The sequence below is a fragment of the Lissotriton helveticus genome, chromosome 6, assembly GCF_964261635.1.
Source record: "Lissotriton helveticus chromosome 6, aLisHel1.1, whole genome shotgun sequence".
NCBI lineage: Eukaryota > Metazoa > Chordata > Amphibia > Caudata > Salamandridae > Lissotriton > Lissotriton helveticus.
This window is the reverse complement of record NC_136067.1, coordinates 32,294,349-32,314,723: the sequence shown is the minus strand read 5'-3', so window position 1 is coordinate 32,314,723 and position 20,375 is coordinate 32,294,349. Positions and strand designations below refer to the sequence as shown.

At 51.5% G+C, this 20,375-nt stretch overlaps 1 protein-coding gene across 4 annotated transcripts in view; it reads left to right on the top strand.

Annotated features, from left to right (window-relative positions):
- Positions 1-20,375, top strand: part of SLC29A1 (solute carrier family 29 member 1 (Augustine blood group)) — a 471,283-nt gene that overhangs the window by 227,561 nt on the left and 223,347 nt on the right. For all 4 annotated transcript variants that reach the window (XM_078647310.1, XM_078647311.1, XM_078647306.1 and 1 more), the window contains one exon: positions 16,232-16,277. The gene's annotated coding sequence lies outside the window, so the exon portion shown is untranslated. The remainder of the gene's footprint in view (positions 1-16,231; positions 16,278-20,375) is intronic.

Genomic DNA, 20,375 nt, shown 5'->3' with positions numbered 1-20,375 from the left:
GTACTCCTGCACCAAGCCCCTCATATTCAAAGGCCGTACTCCTGCACCAAGCACTTCTTATTCAAAGGCTGTACTCCTGCAACAAACACTTCTTATTCAAAGGATGTACTCCTGCACCAAGCACTTCTTATTCAAAGGCTGTACTCCTGCAACAAGTACTTCTTATTCAAAGGCTGTACTCCTGCACCAAGACCCTCACATTCAAAGGCCGTACTCCTGCACCAAGCACTTCTTATTCAAAGGCTGACCTCCTGCACCAAGCCCCTCACATTCAAAGGCCGTACTCCTGCACCAAGCACTTCTTATTCAAAGGCTGTACTCCTGCACCAAGCACTTCTTATTCAAAGGCTGTACTCCTGCACCAAGCCCCTCACATTCAAAGGCCGTACTCCTGCACCAAACACTTCTTATTCAAAGGCTGTACTCCTGTACCAAGCACTTCTTATTCAAAGGCCGTACTCCTGCACCAAGCACTTCTTATTCAAAGGCTGTACTCCTGCACCAAGCCCCTCACATTCAAAGGCCATACTCCTGCACCAAGCACTTCTTATTCAAAAGCCGTACTCCTGCACCAAGCACTTCTTATTCAAAGGCTGTACTCCTGCACCAAGCACTTCTTATTCAAAGGCTGTACTCCTGTACCAAGCAGTTCTTATTCAAAGGCCGTACTCCTTCACCAAGCACTTCTTATTCAAAGGCTGTACTCCTGCACCAAGCCCCTCACATTCAAAGGCCGTACTCCTGCACCAAGAACTTCTTATTCAAAGGCCGTACTCCTGCACCAAGCACTTCTTATTCAAAGGCCGTACTCCTGCACCAAACCCCTAGCATTCAAAGGCTGTACTCCTGCACCAAGCACTTCTTATTCAAAGGTCGTACTCCTGCACCAAGCACTTCTTATTCAAAGGCTGTACTCCTGCACCAAGCACTTCTTATTCAAAGGCTGTACACCTGCAACAAGCACTTCTTATTCAAAGGCTGTACACCTGCAACAAGCACTTCTTATTCAAAGGCCGTACTCCTGCACCAAGCACTTCTTATTCAAAGGCCGTACTCCTGCACCAAACCTCTAGCATTCAAAGGCTGTACTCCTGCACCAAGCACTTCTTATTCAAAGGCCGTACTCCTGCACCAAGCACTTCTTATTCAAAGGCTGTACTCCTGCACCAAGCCCCTCACATTCAAAGGCCGGACTCCTGCACCAAGCACTTCTTATTCAAAGGCCGTACTCCTGCACCAAGCACTTCTTATTCAAAGGCCGTACTCCTGCACCAAACCCCTAGCATTCAAAGGCTGTACTCCTGCACCAAGCACTTCTTATTCAAAGGATGTACTCCTGCACCAAGCACTTCTTATTCAAAGGCTGTACTCCTGCAAAAGGTACTTCTTATTCAAAGGCTGTACTCCTGCACCAAGACCCTCACATTCAAAGGCCGTACTCCTGCACCAAGCACTTCTTATTCAAAGGCTGACCTCCTGCACCAAGCCCCTCACATTCAAAGGCCGTACTCCTGCACCAAGCACTTCTTATTCAAAGGCTGTACTCCTGCACCAAGCCCCTCACATTCAAAGGCCGTACTCCTGCACCAAGCACTTCTTATTCAAAGGCTGTACTCCTGCACCAAGCTCCTCACATTCAAATGCCGGACTCCTGCACCAAGCACTTCTTATTCAAAGGCCGTACTCCTGCACCAAGCACTTCTTATTCAAAGGCTGTACTCCTGCACCAAGCCCCTCACATTCAAAGGCCGGACTCCTGCACCAAGAACTTCTTATTCAAAGGCCGTACTCCTGCACCAAACCCCTAGCATTCAAAGGCTGTACTCCTGCACCAAGCACTTCTTCGTCAAAGGCTGTACTCCTGCACCAAGCCCCTCACATTCAAAGGCCGGACTCCTGCACCAAGAACTTCTTATTCAAAGGCCGTACTCCTGCACCAAACCCCTAGCATTCAAAGGCTGTACTCCTGCAAAAAGCACTTCTTATTCAAAGGCTGTACTCCAGCACCCACTCCCTCGCAGCCAGGCTCCTCCCAGCCAGGGCCCCCAGGCCCTCCGCCCTCAGCTCCCGCATCCCCTGAAGTCTCAGATACTCATCGGACACGATCCACAGCACAGACGCGCCTTGTTTCGGCGCCGCAGCGCCCCCTGGGGGTGGGGGGGGGGTCTGTCAGGAGCTGAGAACCCGTACTTGTTGACTATTGAGGAGAGACCCAGCGCCCCTCAGCACGGAGAGTGCCGGCACTTCTCAGAGAGGGAGGGTCCTGCACTTTACAGAAAGGGAGAGCGCCGGCACTTTTCAGAGTGGGAGAGTGTCGGCACTTCGAGAGGGGGAGTGCCGGCACTTCACAGAGATGGAGAGTGCCAGCACTTCGGTGCAAGGGAGAGTATCGGCACTTCACAGAGAGAGAGAGTGCCGGCACTTCACAGAGAGGGAGAGCACCGGCACTTCACAGAGAGGGAGAGCGCCGGCACTTCACAGAGAGGGAGAGCCCCGGCACTTCTCAGAGTGCGAGAGTGTCTGCACTTCTCAGAAAGGGAGAGTTCCGCACTTCGAGAGGGGGAGCGCCGGCACTTCACAGAGAGGGAGAGTTCCGCACTTCGAGAGGGGGAGTGCCGGCACTTCACAGAGAGGGAGAGTACCAGCACTTCACATAGAGGGAGAGTACCGGCACTTCACATAGAGGGAGAGTACCGGCACCTCACAGAGAGGGAGAGTGCCGGCACTTTTCAGAGAGGGAGAATACCAGCACTTCACAGAGAGGGAAAGTACCGGCACTTCACATAGAGGGAGAGTACCGGCACTTCACAGAGAGGGAGAGTACCGGCACTTCACAGAGAGGGAGAGTACCGGCACTTCTCAGAGAGGGAGAGTGTCGGCACTTTTCAGAGAGGGAGAGTACCAGCACTTCACAGAGAGGGAAAGTACCGGCACTTCACAGAGAGGGAGAGTACCGGCACTTCTCAGAGAGGGAGAGTGCCGGCACTTCTCAGAGAGGGAGAGTACCAGCACTTCACAGAGAGGGAAAGTAACGGTACTTCACAGAGAGGGAGAGTACCGGCACTTCTCAGAGAGGGAGAGTGCCGGCACTTTTCAGAGAGGGAGAGTACCAGCACTTCACAGAGAGGGAAAGTACCGGCACTTCACAGAGAGGGAGAGTACCGGCACTTCACAGAGAGGGAGAGTACCGGCGCTTCACAGAGAGGGAGAGCCCAGGCACTTCTAAGAGTGGGAGAGTGTCCGCACTTCTCAGAAAGGGAGAGTTCCGCACTTCGAGAGGGGGAGCGCCGGCACTTCACAGAGAGGGAGAGTTCCGCACTTCGAGAGGGGGAGTGCCGGCACTTCACAGAGAGGGAGAGTACCGGCACTTCACATAGAGGGAGAGTACAGGCACTTCACAGAGAGGGGGAGTACCGGCACTTCTCAGAGAGGGGGAGTACCGGCACTTCTCAGAGAGGGAGAGTGCCGGCACTTTTCAGAGAGGGAGAGTACCGGCACTTCACAGAGAGGCAAAGTACCGGCACTTCACAGAGAGGGAGAGTACCGGCACTTCACAGAGAGGGAGAGTTCCGCACTGCGACAGGGGGAGCGCCGGCACTTCACAGAGAGGGAGAGTTCCGCACTTCGAGAGGGGGAGTGCCGGCACTTCACAGAGAGGGAGAGTACCGGCACTTCACAGAGAGGGAGAGTACCGGCACTTCACAGAGAGGGAGAGTACCGGCACTTCTCAGAGAGGGAGAGTGCCGGCACTTTTCAGAGAGGGAGAGTACCGGCACTTCACAGAGAGGCAAAGTACCGGCACTTCACAGAGAGGGAGAGTACCGGCACTTCACAGAGAGGGAGAGTACCGGCACTTCTCAGAGAGTGAGAGTTCCGCACTTTGAGAGGGGGAGTCCTGCACTTCGAGTTCGAGAGGGGGAGAGTGTCGGCACTTCTCAGAGAGGGAGAGTGCCGGCACTTTTCAGAGAGGGAGAGTGCCGGCACTTTTCAGAGAGGGAGAGTACCGTCACTTCACAGAGAGGGAAAGTACCGGCACTTCACAGAGAGGGGGAGTGCCGGCACTTCTCAGAGAGGGAGAGTACCGGCACTTCACAGAGAGGGAGAGTACCGGCACTTCACAGAGAGGGAGAGTACGGCACTTCTCAGAGAGGGAGAGTGCCGGCACTTTTCAGAGAGGGAGAGTACCAGCACTTCACAGAGAGGGAAAGTACCGGCACTTCACAGAGAGGGAGAGTACCGGCACTTCACAGAGAGGGAGAGTACCGGCACTTCTCAGAGAGTGAGAGTTCCGCATTTCGAGAGGGGGAGCTGTCAGGAGCTGAGAACCCGTACTTGTTGACTATTGAGGAGAGACCCAGCGCCCCTCAGCACGGAGAGTGCCGGCAATTCTCAGAGAGGGAGGGTCCTGCACTTTACAGAAAGGGAGAGCGCCAGCACTTCTCAGAGTGGGAGAGTGTCTGCACTTCGAGAGGGGGAGTGCCGGCACTTCACAGAGAGGGATAGTATCGGCTTTTCACATAGAGGGAGAGTACCGGCAGTTCACAGAGAGGGAGAGTACCGGCACTTCTCAGAGAGGGAGAGTTCCGCACTTCACAGAGAGGGAGAGTGCCGGCACTTCGGTGCAAGGGAGAGTATCGGCACTTCACAGAGAGAGAGAGAATGCCGGCACTTCACAGAGAGGGAGAGCACCGGCACTTCACAGAGAGGGAGAGTACCGGCACTTCACAGAGAAGGAGAGTACCGGCACTTCACAGAGAGGGAGAGTACCGGCACTTCTCAGAGAGGGAGAGTGTCGGCAGAGGGAGAGTACCGTTACTTCTCAGAGAGGGAGAGTGTTGGCACTTTTCAGAGAGGGAGAGCCCCGGCACTTCTCAGAGTGGGAGAGTGTCCGCACTTCTCAGAAAGGGAGAGTTCCTCACTTCGAGAGGGGGAGCGCCGGCACTTCACAGAGAGGGAGAGTTCCGCACTTCGAGAGGGGGAGTGCCGGCACTTCACAGAGAGGGAGAGTACCGGCACTTCTCAGAGAGGGAGAGTGCCGGCACTTTTCAGAGAGGGAGAGTACCGGCACTTCACAAAGAGGAAAAGTACCGGCACTTCACAGAGAGGGAGAGTACCGGCACTTCACAGAGAGGGAGAGTACCGGCACTTCACAGAGAGGGAGAGTTCCGCACTTCGAGAGGGGGAGCGCCGGCACTTCACAGAGAGGGAGAGTACCGGCACTTCTCAGAGAGTGAGAGTTCCGCACTTCGAGATAGGGAGTCCTGCACTTCGAGTTCGAGAGGGGGAGAGTGTCGGCACTTCTCAGAAAGGGAGAGTTCCGCACTTCGAGAGGGGGAGTGCCGGCACTTCACAGAGAGGGAGAGTTCCGCACTTCACATAGAGGGAGAGTACCGGCACTTCACAGAGAGGGAGAGTACCGCACTTCTCAGAGAGGGAGAGTGTCGGCACTTTTCAGAGACGGAGAGTACCAGCACTTCACAGAGAGGGAAAGTACCGGCACTTCACAGAGAGGGAGAGTACCGGCACTTCTCAGAGAGGGAGAGTGCCGGCACTTTTCAGAGAGGGAGAGTACCAGCACTTCACAGAGAGGGAAAGTACCGGCACTTCACAGAGAGGGAGAGTACCGGCACTTCACAGAGAGGGAGAGTGCCGGCACTTTTCAGAGAGGGAGAGTACCAGCACTTCACAGAGAGGGAAAGTACCGGCACTTCACAGAGAGGGAGAGTACCGGCACTTCACAGAGAGGGAGAGTACCGGCACTTCACAGAGAGGGAGAGCCCTGGCACTTCTCAGAGTGGGAGAGTGTCCGCACTTCTCAGAAAGGGAGAGTTCCGCACTTCGAGAGGGGGAGCGCCGGCACTTCACAGAGAGGGAGAATTCCGCACTTCGAGAGGGGGAGTGCCGGCACTTCACAGAGAGGGAGAGTACCGGCACTTCACATAGAGGGAGAGTACAGGCACTTCACAGAGAGGCAGAGTACCGGCACTTCTCAGAGAGGGAGAGTGCCGGCACTTCACAGAGAGGGAGAGTACCGGCACTTCACAGAGAGGGAGAGTACCGGCACTTCACAGAGAGGGAGAGCCCTGGCACTTCTCAGAGTGGGAGAGTGTCCGCACTTCTCAGAGAGGGAGAGTTCCGCACTTTGAGAGGGGGAGCGCCTGCACTTCACAGAGAGGGAGAGTTCCGCACTTCAAGAGGGGGAGTGCCGGTACTTCACAGAGAGGGAGAGTACCGGCACTTCACATAGAGGGAGAGTACCGCCACTTCACAGAGAGGGAGAGTACCGGCACTTCTCAGAGAGGGAGAGTTCCGCACTTCAAGAGGGGGAGTGCCGGCACTTCACAGAGAGGGAGAGTACCGGCACTTCACATAGAGGGAGAGTACCGCCACTTCACAGAGAGGGAGAGTACCGGCACTTCTCAGAGAGGGAGAGTTCCGCACTTCAAGAGGGGGAGTGCCGGCACTTCACAGAGAGGGAGAGTACCGGCACTTCACAGAGAGGGAGAGTACCGCCACTTCACAGAGAGGGAGAGTGCCGGCACTTTTCAGAGAGGGAGAGTACCAGCACTTCACAGAGAGGGAAAGTACCGGCACTTCACAGAGAGGGAGAGTACCGGCACTTCACAGAGAGGGAGAGTACCGGCACTTCACAGAGAGGGAGAGCCCTGGCACTTCTCAGAGTGGGAGAGTGTCCGCACTTCTCAGAAAGGGAGAGTTCCGCACTTCGAGAGGGGGAGCGCCGGCACTTCACAGAGAGGGAGAATTCCGCACTTCGAGAGGGGGAGTGCCGGCACTTCACAGAGAGGGAGAGTACCGGCACTTCACATAGAGGGAGAGTACAGGCACTTCACAGAGAGGCAGAGTACCGGCACTTCTCAGAGAGGGAGAGTGCCGGCACTTCACAGAGAGGGAGAGTACCGGCACTTCACAGAGAGGGAGAGTACCGGCACTTCACAGAGAGGGAGAGCCCTGGCACTTCTCAGAGTGGGAGAGTGTCCGCACTTCTCAGAGAGGGAGAGTTCCGCACTTTGAGAGGGGGAGCGCCTGCACTTCACAGAGAGGGAGAGTTCCGCACTTCAAGAGGGGGAGTGCCGGCACTTCACAGAGAGGGAGAGTACCGGCACTTCACATAGAGGGAGAGTACCGCCACTTCACAGAGAGGGAGAGTACCGGCACTTCTCAGAGAGGGAGAGTTCCGCACTTCAAGAGGGGGAGTGCCGGCACTTCACAGAGAGGGAGAGTACCGGCACTTCACAGAGAGGGAGAGTACCGCCACTTCACAGAGAGGGAGAGTGTCGGCACTTCTCAGCAGGCTGGCGCTCAGAGCAGCACTTAAACAATCCACGGACTTGCAGTTGCCCGAAGTGTACAATGTAATGTAAGGACGCCCAGCGGGTGTGAACCTACACCGGCCCCGGCTCTTCCTTCACAGCCCTTATCCTGTTCCTCGTCTCGAGACCAGTGCGGGACTGCAAGTACCAGAATGCACCGCGCTGACACTGGCGCATGGCACCAGCCCCTGGGGTGGGACGTCATGCCACAGGTGCCAGCTATGGATGTATGGATGGGGGGGGGGGAGCTCTCAACCTCCAAGGGGGGGGGGGCTGACGTCACGCCTCCGGTCCTCCCCCCCCCCATCACCTGTGCTCCCGCCTCGCCTCCCGCCTCCATCACTCCCTCCTCCTCCCAGGACTCTCCCTCGGGCCCTTCACCTGATCCGGCTGCTGTGTTTGCTCCCCCCCCCCTCCCTCCCCGTGGGAGGGAGGTGAGGGGCCCCGCCCTGAATGCACAGGTGCACCCGGCTCTGGGCGCACCGAGGGCACCGCGGGGGGCCGAGGAGGAGCGATGCGGCCCCCACAGGTGAGCACCCCCCTCCCCCCCACGAGCAGCAGGTATGTGTGTCACGCATCCCTGAGTCTATTGAATCAGTCAATGGTTATTTGTCCGGCAGGGCCTTTGAGAGCGCCTCATGAGCGACAGAGAAGAGGAGGGGGCTGCGATCACCTGCCGAAGATCACACGGTTCGGTCGAGCCGGGCGCAGCGATTCATCCAGGGTTTCTGGTTTTACTTTGCTCAAACCCAGCTCTCCTTCCGCCTCACATGCTTCGCTCTGACCTCGTTGTGTCCGAGGGAGGCAGGGGTCACGCAGGCTCGGCTCGTCCTGGGCCCGAGGTTCCCACCGCACCTCGGGCCGAGCCGGAGCCGGACTCCAGGCTCCGATGGACAGCCAGGTCAGCATTGGAGATGCCGGCACCGACCCTATGCTCATCAGGGTCTCAAACAGGACCCTTGTGAATGTGGAGACGGGGTGTGGGGCGAAGGGATGCTGGGAGGGGGCCTGGTTGCATCCTCAGAGGATGCTCGTCAGGTTGTATGACGTTACAACGCATACTTTTACAACGCACACCTTTACAACGCATTTTTTACAACGCAACATCCATTACAAAGCATTCCATTACAACACATGCCATTACAACGAATTTTTAAAAACTACCTTTACAACGCATTCCATTACAACGCATACTACCTTTACAATGCATAACATTACATTGCATGTATGGTAAGTGTTGGATAGTGTAGGGGTAAAAATTACTATTCTAACTCCAGGGGGTGCAACAGTAGGGTAGGTGTTGGATAGTATAAGGGTACTATGCGTTGTAATGGTATGCGTTGTAATGGTATGCGTTGTAATGACAGCGTTGTAATGACATGCGTTGTAATGGTATGCGTTGTAGTGTCATGCGTTGTAATGGTATGCGTTGTAGTGTCATGCGTTGTAATGGCATGCTATGTAATGAATGTTGCGTTGTAAAAGTTTCATTGTAAAGGTTGTTTCCCTGCTCGTCACATGCAGCCTTCTTGCATGGAGTCGGTTTGGCTCGGAATCGCTACCTGGGAAGCCCATCAGAAACAACATGGCCCTTCATCTTTCAGAGGTTGATATGCTATGAACGAGGAACATGGGTAAAAAAATAGGTTGGCCAGCCAAACCATGAGCACGGGGCAAACGCTGAAAAGTGCCCACACCTAGTGTGAGAAAAGCTTTGAATAATGCAAAGGCAAACGAAACAGGCCTCAACAAATAAATCTACTCGCCCACTCGCTATGGCGAGTCAGATTTTATCAGGGTGAGTAATATTTAGGGCCTCCTCGTCCCTTCTGGCGAGCTGACAAGCAGGTGTTCTGGTCACTCACAAAGTGAAGGAGCACTAAAGGTGCCTTTACATGTTGTTTTTATCTTGGCACCTTTAGTTTGTGTTCAGAGACAGAGGTCAAATGTCAGTTTACATCTAAAATGAGTTTTCTTTCTCTGACTGCAAAGTTGGAGCATTTTGTAAAGTGAGCTGTCCGACACACCTGTTGTACAAAAAGTGTGACATGGAAGGCTTCAGAATGTCATGTTTTATTTAAACACACATTTAAATAGCTAAAAGCTGAACTGTACAAACATTTAAAAATACATTTCAGTAGTTATGCAAGCCCTTGATTTGTAATTCTGCTCGCACGTGCGCACGTGGCATGCGCACGGAATGTTAGCGCAAGGATCTGAGTTTCACATAATATTCTAAGTTTACACAGCAGGAGTTAGTAGACACGCCCACTACCGGAAGTGGTTTCTCATGAGCCAACGCTAAGAACTAAGGGGCATATGTAGGTAGCCGTTTGTGATTCGCAAACGCCAAAATTCAGTGAATTTCGGCGTTTGCGAATCGCAAACGGCGTTTTGATATGTAGGTGCCACTTAGCAAAATAAGGAATCGCAAAAATTGCGATTCTTTATTTTGCTTATAGCATTTAAGGAATCACAATTTTGCGATTCCTTAAATGCTATGTAGGGGTGCTTGAAAAATTGCCATTTTTTTGCATAAGGAATCGCAAAATACCACCTACTTCAAAAATTCAAAGTGCCATGTGCCATGTGGCGCACAGACATGCCCTTAGGGCATGTCTGTGCGCCACATGTACTTACCACATGTACTTACAGGCACATTACAGGGGTGCAACAGGTGTTCTTTGGACACCCTGGCACCCTTGGAATTGCGAGTCTCAAATTGCGATTTTCACACAGAAAATCGCAATTTGGGAATGTATCCCCATTCATTCCTATGGGCCTCTTGGCACACTCATTCCTTAACCCCTTGCACGCTGATGACGGAACCGCTCCGTCATCAGCTGCGGTGGCGCTGTGCTGATGACGGAGCGGTTCCGTCATGGCCCTGCCGCCGCGCCTGCGCGGCGCGGATTCCGCGCCTGCGCTGGGCGTTCCATTGAGCGGGCGGGGCTATGACGGAACCGCTCCGTCATCAGCACAGCCCAACCGCGGCCGATGACGGAGCGGTTCCGTCACCAGCATGCGGCTGCCCCGCCCCCTTAGCACTGCGGCAGAATAGCCGCCGCAGTGAAGGGGTTAATTGCGATTCGCAATTTGCTAATCGCAAATAAGGAATGTTAAAGATTCGCAAAAAAAATAGCGAATTTTTACCTACATTCCATTTTGCTATTCTCAAATAGCGATTCCTTAAAAATCGCTATTTGGGAATCGCAAAATGGAAATTACCTACATATGCCCCTAAAAAATTGCAGGGTCCATGGGGAATGGATGTAGTAGGCTGAGATATGGTTTGAGTGACCACAAAATAAAACAAGTGTTAGCAAAGACTTTAGTCTTTAGTTACCGGTCACTTAGCTACTGCCTTGGCCAGTGTTTCTGGATGCGCAGGTAACAATTTTTTAATACATTTTACCATTCCATAGTATTGGAATACCATCCCATCATGGCCGACATGTTGAAATCAATGTGGCTTTCAACATACGTGAAGGGACATTACGCTCCATCCGTCTGTCGCACAGGAAATACGAAAAATATTTAGCAGACTTCATTGTCAGTTTAATCATTCATTTTAATCCAGATAAATAAATGTTTTTATTCCATTTAATCGATTTTTCCATTCCTTTCTCAGTGTTTCCCCATTTGTTTCAAATGCTGTAGTTATGCCTATCCAGGCCTTTCTCTGTAGCACGTGGGTAAGCACGATTCATCCTGGGCACCTATGTTCATGGTAGCCCAATGCATTTCGTGCTCAACGTCCCTTCGTCAGGGGTAGCTATAAATAGGAATTAAAACCACTATAAATATTTGTGACATTCGGACATGCATCATAATCTGTGGTCTTTACACCCATTTTGCAAACTGTAATTCATGCAGGTAAGCTTTCAAAAAAAGACACAAACTCCCATAACTAATGTAACCCAACCATACTCTTACGCCACATTATAAATAAAAACCTTTACAAACAAAACCCTTTCTCAAACATAATAGCAGCTCCTCCTGCCATTCTCATATTATTGATATTGAAATCAACGCGTCGGCCATCTTGGAGCGGTGTCACAATTACAGATTATGGCAGAAAGCATTCAAAGACGGTTGACCACACATGCATTGGAAGCCATGGTTGAATGTTTTTACATATGTTCGCACTCTTTACCATGTCTTAGATGGAAGACACATTTACAAGCAACGTGTCTGCCATGTTGGAATGCTAATGAATGCTTTTGCCATGCTTTCTCATTGGTTTACCATTCTAAACTATTCCTCTGCCATTTTGAAACGGTAAACTAATACTGAATGGGGTGGGCGGAATCTGCGGAATCGCGTTCTTTAAATATCCGCGAAACGGTAAAAAATCTCCGCGAACACGCGGAATTGCTTGTTCGCGATGCTTTTTTACTGTTCGCACTCGCGCATTCATCTCCCTTTAGGCCCCTCTCACGTGCCCTGCTCGTCCTTTAATGTATTTTAACATTATATACCAGAGTGATTGTTGAGACATCTGAAGCTCCTACCCCCCCCCCCGCCCCGATCTTACTGACCAAGCTACGCCCCTGTCTTTACCCTAAAGTGGCAGAAGTCAAGTTGCACCCAGGCACCTGTCCAGTCATTCTGCCTCTGGTGGGCAGGCCTGGCCACTGTGCGGACATGGGTTCTATGCCAAAGCACCGAGGAAGCTTGCCAGTAGGGTTCTATGGTGGAGCGGTGGGTCCTGCAACCGTCAGGCCTTGGGGGCGGTGATGAGCAGGTTCTTAACCTCATCGCTGCGGCGCGAATTCCGCCGCAGTGCTGAACATTCCGATCGCGGGCATGGTCATGACGGCTCCCGGCCGTCATCAGCACACGCCCACCGTGACTCATGACGGCCGGGAGCCGTCAAGAGCATCGAAGAGGTTAATTGAGGGTTTTGTCACCGGGGGGCACTCAGGATAACCGTGGCCCATTCAAATTAGCGACAAAACGCAGGATCTTGCAGTCAGGCGTGCAGAAAGCACCCACCCATGGACTCCTCTGGCTATGTACTATTGAGTAAAATATACAAAGAGAAAACGCAGAGGGGCACCGGATCATACTGCGCAAATATTTCCCTTGCCCTCCTGATGTTGGCTGTGGAGCAAACAAGAGGGTGCCTTGTGACTCCGCCAGAGAGCCTCGAATCCGGCTCGCCCCCTCCAAGGCACGGTAGGTTCAAAGGAGGACTCGGATCTGCACAGAGTGCCGCAGACCAAGCCTGTATGGGAGAGCTCCTCACCTCCCGGATGACCAGCCCCTCAACAGCTCATGTGTCCGGCGGCTTCTTTGCGTTCTTGTATTTTCAGTCCTGGAGAGCTCCCTTCATCCAACTGGAGATCCCTGGACCGGTCGCCAGGACCTACGCCAAGACAGCGTAAGAGTATGGACTGGGGCGGGGCACTCGCATCTAAGTTAATCATTCACCCGCAAGGTTTTCGAGGCGCTGGAGTGTTAGCTGCTCCGTGGTGATTTGTTCTCCGAACATCCAGGTCTGGAGTCCTTTCCTAAATTGCTGCAGTGATGGGGCGCTCCTGAGGTGCAGGGGAAGGTCGTGCCAAACTTTGGCCGCTAGGTGTGGGAAGAAGCGCCCTCAGCATTTGCTTTGGTGGATCCGGGGAGTGTCTGCGAGGAAGAGGATGGTGGATCACAGGTGTCTGGTCGGTTGGTGGAAGTTCGTGCATTTGTTGATGAACGCTGGTCCTTTGTTGTGCCGGGCTTTGTTTGAGTGGGTCAACATCGTGAACTGGCATCTCTTCTGGATCAGGAGCCCGTGCAGCTTCTTAAGGTGCTGGGTGATGATCTCTTCTGGATCGGGAGCCCGTGTAGCTTCTTTAGGTGCTGGGTGATTATCTCTTCTGGATCGGGAGCGAGGTCGCTTGAGGTGCGGGTGATGTGAGTATGTCTGGGGATGTCGAGGATGAATCTTGCCGCTGAGTTTTATATTGTCTGTAGCCTCTTTAGGAGGCGAGCAGTGATTCCTATGTAGAGTGTGTTCCCGTAGTCCATCCTGCTGGTGACGAGGGCCTGCATGACGGTCCTTCTGGTGTTGACTGGGAGACGCATGAAGTTCTTGCAGAGCGTCCGTAGGGAGTGGAAGCAGGCTGATGAGGCTGTGTTTATCTGTTTCTTCATCGATAGCTTGCTGTCCAAGAAGATGTCGGGGTTACGGGTGTGGTCCGTCAGGGTGGGGGATTTGCCGAGTTCAGCAGGCCATCATGCATCGTTCCAAGGCGAGGTGTTGATCCCAAAGAGGGGGACTTCTGTCTTGTCCGTGTTGAGGTCTCGGGAGGCCCTGCTAGCACAGCTTGAGATCCCTTGACTCAGGGAGCTACTCTCCTCTAACGGCAGGTCGCTGTACAGGGCAAGTGACTGAGAGCTGGCCCGGGGTAGCTTGAGACGTTCCAACTGGGGGAGCTACAGGCATCTCACTGGAGATCTCTGGGCGGGTCACTGAGATCTAGTCAAGGATATCTTGAGATCTGTGGATTGAGGAGCTATTCTCCACTGACTGCAGACCTCTGGACTGGGCGGGTTCCTGAAATCTGTGGATCGACTCCCATCTAACTGGCTCTGCACTGGGTAGGTTACTTAGATCAAGTCTAGGGCAGCATGAGATCTAAGGACTGGGGGATGGGGTTGTATCCTATATAACTGGAAGACTCTAGGCTGGGCGGGACACTGCTATCTGTGGACCGAGGGGAGCTACACCCATCTAACCCGCTCTGGACTGGGAGGGTTACTGGGATGTAGTCTAGAACAGGTGGAGATCTATGAACCGGAAGAGGTGCCTTTATCAAACTGGAGGTCTCTGGGCTGGGGGCGTGGCTGGGATCTGGCGGCAGACAACTTGAGATCTCTGGGCTGTAAGAGAACTGCCATGCAATAATTGAGATATCTGGGCTGGCAGAGGAAGGCCATGCAATTATTGAGATATCTGGGCTGGCAGAGGAAGGCCATGCAATAATTGAGATATCTGGGCTGGCAGAGGAAGGCCATGCAATAATTTAGATATCTGGGCTGGCAGAGGAAGGCCATGCAATAATTGAGATATCTGGGCTGGCAGAGGAAGGCTATGCAATAATTGAGATATCTGGGCTGGCAGAGGAAGCCCATGCAATAATTGAGATATCTGGGCTGGAAGAGGAAGGCCATGCAATAAGTGGGAGTATCTGGGCTGGAAGAGGAAGGTCATGCAATAATTGAGACATCTGAGCTGGAGGAGGATGGCCATGCAATAATTGAGATATCTGGGCTGGCAGAGGAAGGCCATGCAATAATTGAGACATCTGAGCTGGCAGAGGAAGGCCATGCAATAATTGAGATATCTGGGCTGGCAGAGGAAGGCCATGCAATAATTGAGATATCTGGGCTGGCAGAGGAAGGCCATGCAATAATTGAGATATCTGGGCTGGCAGAGGAAGGCCATGCAATAATTGAGGTATCTGGGCTGGCAGAGGAAGGCCATGCAATAATTGAGATATCTGGGCTGGCAGAGGAAGGCCATGCAATCATTGAGATATCTGGGCTGGCAGAGGAAGGCCATGCAATAATTGAGATATCTGGGCTGGAGGAGGATGGCCATGCAATAATTGAGATATCTGGGCTGGCAGAGGAAGGCCATGCAATAATTGAGATATCTGGGCTGGCAGAGGAAGGCCATGCAATAATTGAGATATCTGAGCTGGCAGAGGAAGGCTATGCAATCATTGAGATATCTGAGCTGGCAGAGGAAGGCCATGCAATAATTGAGGTATCTGGGCTGGCAGAGGAAGGCTATGCAATAATTGAGATATCTGGGCTGGCAGAGGAAGGCCATGCAATAATTGAGATATCTGGGCTGGCAGAGGAAGGCCATGCAATAATTGAGATATCTGGGCTGGCAGAGGAAGGCCATGCAATAATTGAGATATCTGGGCTGGCAGAGGAAGCCCATGCAATAATTGAGATATCTGGGCTGGAAGAGGAAGGCCATGCAATAAGTGGGAGTATCTGGGCTGGAAGAGGAAGGTCATGCAATAATTGAGACATCTGAGCTGGAGGAGGATGGCCATGCAATAATTGAGATATCTGGGCTGGCAGAGGAAGGCCATGCAATAATTGAGACATCTGAGCTGGAGGAGGATGGCCATGCAATAATTGAGATATCTGGGCTGGCAGAGGAAGGCCATGCAATAATTGAGATATCTGGGCTGGCAGAGGAAGGCCATGCAATAATTGAGATATCTGGGCTGGCAGAGGAAGGCCATGCAATAATTGAGATATCTGGGCTGGCAGAGGAAGGCTATGCAATAATTGAGATATCTGGGCTGGCAGAGGAAGCCCATGCAATAATTGAGATATCTGGGCTGGAAGAGGAAGGCCATGCAATAAGTGGGAGTATCTGGGCTGGAAGAGGAAGGTCATGCAATAATTGAGACATCTGAGCTGGAGGAGGATGGCCATGCAATAATTGAGATATCTGGGCTGGCAGAGGAAGGCCATGCAATAATTGAGACATCTGAGCTGGAGGAGGATGACCATGCAATAATTGAGATATCTGGGCTGGCAGAGGAAGGCCATGCAATAATTGAGACATCTGAGCTGGAGGAGGATGGCCATGCAATAATTGAGATATCTGGGCTGGCAGAGGAAGGCAATGCAATAACCAAGAGCTCTGGCCTGGGGGAGCTGCTGCTCTAAATTGGGACTATCGCTAACATACTGAAATTTCTAATCTGTGTTTCCAATCAAAAGTGACAAACACTTCTGCTGCATGTACAGGAATAACTCAGAACACAGAAGTAGTACATGAAAAGGAAGACAACTAGAACATTGCTTTTGGATGTTTGTCAATGGATTTTATAGTTTTTGTGCCATTTTGTGAAATATGTTTTCTGTTTCTCCTCTAGGAAGAACATAACCGCACAGTGTGTGGAGGCTCAAGCCCTGCCTCAGGTATGTGCTTTTAATAACTTGAACTTGTCTTGATTTAAGCTGCATCCATATATCACAAGCCTCTGAGATGAGTTCTAGAGATCTGAGTAGCTCTGTATTGGCATTAGCAGGAGATACTCCTCTAGAAACCATAGATTGGTGTCTAGTGGGATCACTTTCTGTGCAGACCCAGAAATAAGACTTTCACGACAACATGAATGAGTCGTGTTTACGCGGCTGGTCCCTATAACACCAACTATTACTACAGCCACAATGGGATCGGAAGTGCCCATCCACCGCGAGTAGCTAAACATAAAAAGTTTAAGGTGTAAATGAGTCAAACATACATTTCTAAATGTCTGAGTAATTTCAGTTCCTTGCTATTAACAAAAAGTGCCCTGCTACTGGAACAACCTTCCACCTGCAGATGTGGAAGGCTGATCGAACAACCAGTCACCCACAGTCATGAACAAGGCACTGGGCGGACACCAGCCCTGAACGCGAGACAGTATTTCTGATAAATAAACTGTCCAAAGATGTAGGTGTAACTGTGGTGGTCTTTGCTATCAATGTAAATGTTGTAGTACTTGTATAGCGCCCGAATCACCCAACATGGGGTCTCTCCGGCGCTTGTACGAATCCCGCTGTGGAACCCTTCCTGACTTTTCCCTGTGAAATGTCCACACCTGGGCACCCGAAGGTGAAGCCAGACATCCAAGCGCTGTGGGGGCCGTTGTGGAGATTAAGCAAGCTATTGCCCAGAGTTGCAGAGTGGGACCCATGATTAGAATAGGCACCGAGGCGAGAATTATCAGGTCCGAGGAAATTGAGCCCAAGACCCACTGGGGCGGGAATTGAACCCTGGTCGCGGGCCAGACCTCTGCATCAGTCTGCCGCTCTAACCATTGAGCCACACTTCTCCAGCAATGCCTTAAGGAACCCGCATCACAGTGCATCAACTGGTATCAAACATGTTTCGTCCAAAGGACTTTTTCAAGGCTGCGATCCCCAGGCGTAGGTCATTGATGTCAGTGTTCCATGGACACCAGGGAGGGTTGCAACTGTTTTGGAAATTAAATATTAGTAGTTCAGTGACGTGTGTACATATACATAAAAAAGATAAACGGAATATTTGAAAATGCTCTGTAATTGGAAAGGAATTTGGGATTGGTGGCTGAACGTGAAGTTGGTGTCCTTACCTTGGTACGTGGGATCGGTGCAGGTGCAGCGAATGGGATCTAGTTTGGGCGATTGATGGCCTCACTGGCGCATGCTAACAAAAAGAGCACGCGTTAGGAGCAGAAGAGACACCGTGATGTGCTGCAGTCTAGCAGCACAATCGCATGTGATGGTGGGTGAGGCCCGTAGACCAGTCCAAGGGAAGGTCTGAGTGGGTCCTGTAAATGGAGGGCTGGAATCCTGAGGGACACGTCAGCGATTGTTAAGATGGCCGAGTGTCCCGATTGGGCGAGTGTATAAATGGCCTTGATAGTGTCTGTTATAAGGGGGAAACATCCTTTACAATGCGGTGTTTACACCGCCCGATCTTTACGACTCAGCCATTACAACGCAAGTCATTACTACGACTTGCGCTGGATGGTGCTCTTGCTTAAGGAATAGTTTGATTTTCTATTCCAACAACCTTCGCATTGTGAAAACTGCATTGGAAAGTACCGTGATCAAAATGATCGCGTTGTACTCACGTACATTCGTTATAAGGTGGGTTAATGATAATTTGACCAAAGCAAGTCATGTTCACAGGGCCTGAAGAGCACTGAAATACTTCTGGCAGAAGGAGATGACGCAAGGACATCATGGGGGAAAGACAAGTAGAGCCTGTGACGATGGGTTAGAGTAGGCCACAAAATTTCAGTTTTTGAGCAGCTGATCACGAGTGGTCCTAGAGCCATCGAGTGAGAGATCAGAGTGTGGAGTGAGTTTTTTAACCTCTACCGCGCTAGCGGGTTTTCCCGCTTTGCGCTGGAATGTGAAAATCGCGCGTTACGTGACAAAGCCAGCTCGGCATGCGTGTAGCGCAGGTAACGCCCATGACGAGCTGGCTTTGTCATCAGCGCTGAAGGGGTTAAAGGGAAGAACCTCGGAGTGTTTTTGTCATTGAAGCAATAGAATGCAAAGGAAGAGATAAGGTCACAGAGTAGAAGCCCCAATGCTGGCCTTGAATGGCGTCCACTGGAGGAGGGCAGGGCTAGAGCTGGCCCAAGCACTATGGGATGGAGAAAGGACAACTGAGGAGGTTGGGGAAAGCTATCGGAGCTGTGGTCAAAATACAGAGCGATATCAAGAGTATCGTGTTCGATATCGTGACCACCTGTATGGAAGATGTCCAGTAAGTTGAGGAGAATTATGAGCAATAAATTGTTGTGGTGTGCCGAAGTTAGGCTTTTGGAAACATGAGGTACAAAGCAGTCTCGATCATGAACACAGGGCATGGATGCCGCACAGGAAAGGATGAAGTAGGTTGTGAAGTGAATAGATAAAAAGTAAGCCCGTTCAACACCACGGTGCTCAAGAGAACACAGGTTGGATACAGGCAATGGTTGGCGAGAAAGTGTCAGACGTTGCTTTTCAGGCGTGAGAGTCCCTTCACACACTTGAAGCATAATAGAACATTGGAATGTTGAGTGCTCCATTGAAGACAATGATATGTTCCGGGCTTCTAATGGCCGGTAGAAGCCCGGAGAGCAACATTCCATTGCTTTTTTCACTTCACAGCTGTTGCTGTGAACAAAAGCCTCTCGGACCTCAAGGGGATATAAACTGCCTAGGGCTCCGAGAGGCCTTTATTTTGACATATTAGAACATTTTGGCCTCTAGAGTCAGAATGTTCTAATAGTCTTAAAGCCCTCCGGAGCAGGCTCTACCGGCCATTAAAGGCCCGCTCCCTTGTTAAAGGCCTTTAACGCTGGAGTGGGCCTTTATTGGCCGGTACAGCCCGCTACATCTGGCTCTGAGTTATATTAGAAAATTGGAATGCTGGGAGCTCGATGGAAGACAACTAGCATTCTGGACTCCTAATGGCAGGTAAAAGCCCAGAGGTCCAACATTCCAATGTTTGTGGTTCACAGAACAAAGGCCTCACGGAGCCAGAGGGGATTACAACCCCCTTGGGCTCAGTAAGGCCTTTGTTTTATGCGCTAGAACATTCTGCCCTCTAGTGGCACAATGTTCGAATAGTCTTATAACCCTCTGTAGCTGGGCTATACCGGCCATTAAGGGCCTGCTTGCCTTCGACTTGGGCCTTTGACTCTGGAGCGGGCCCTTAATGGGCGGGCTGTAAGGCGGTAGTGTTTGAATACTGCTAGTTGAAGACGTGGAGAAAATGGCTAGATGATGGATATCCATCGGCCAAAGTAGCAAACAAAATCTGTCTGCTACTGAAGTAATACTGCCAGCATTACTGAGGGTGGAGCAGAGGATGCATCGGAGGTGGGCAGGGCAGGCCGCTGGTGAGTCACGTTGAAGTCCAGTGTGGCTACTTGGCATTCGACCTTGGTACTGGCAGACGTGGCACTAAAAGTAGTTTCATTTCCTCACAACCACTGACTCGCTAGCATTCCACAGGCCAGATGTACATAGATAATAATTTATAATGACCAAATAGTGAATTTTTACGATTCGCTTTTTGGTAATCGCAAACCCTAATATACTGAAGTGTGCTTTACACTTTGTGCAATTTCCAGTGGGTTGCAAATAGACCTACCTCGTGAATATTAATGAGGTAGGTCTTGGTTTGTGACCCATTGGGAATCGCAAAAAAATCACTGGGATAGTGGCCTGCTGGGGTCAACAGACCACCATGTCTGTGACTGCTTTTAAATAAAGAAATCTTTTTTTTTTAATACAGCCCATTTTCTTATTGGTGGCTGCTCCCGAAGCAACGTGGTAAGGCAGCAGCAAGGGGGATCCATTAATACAAAAACAACGCATTTAATTGTGAATAAATTAAGACTTATTTGAAGTTTTGCCCACTCCTCTCTCGATCCTCGACTGGTGCACACTGCGCAGGCTCTCAGATGCCAATCCCAGCACTTTTCTCATACTGGAAATACTATTCCCAGCATGAAGAAGCACTGGGATTGGTCTGAGCAGCCTGGTTTG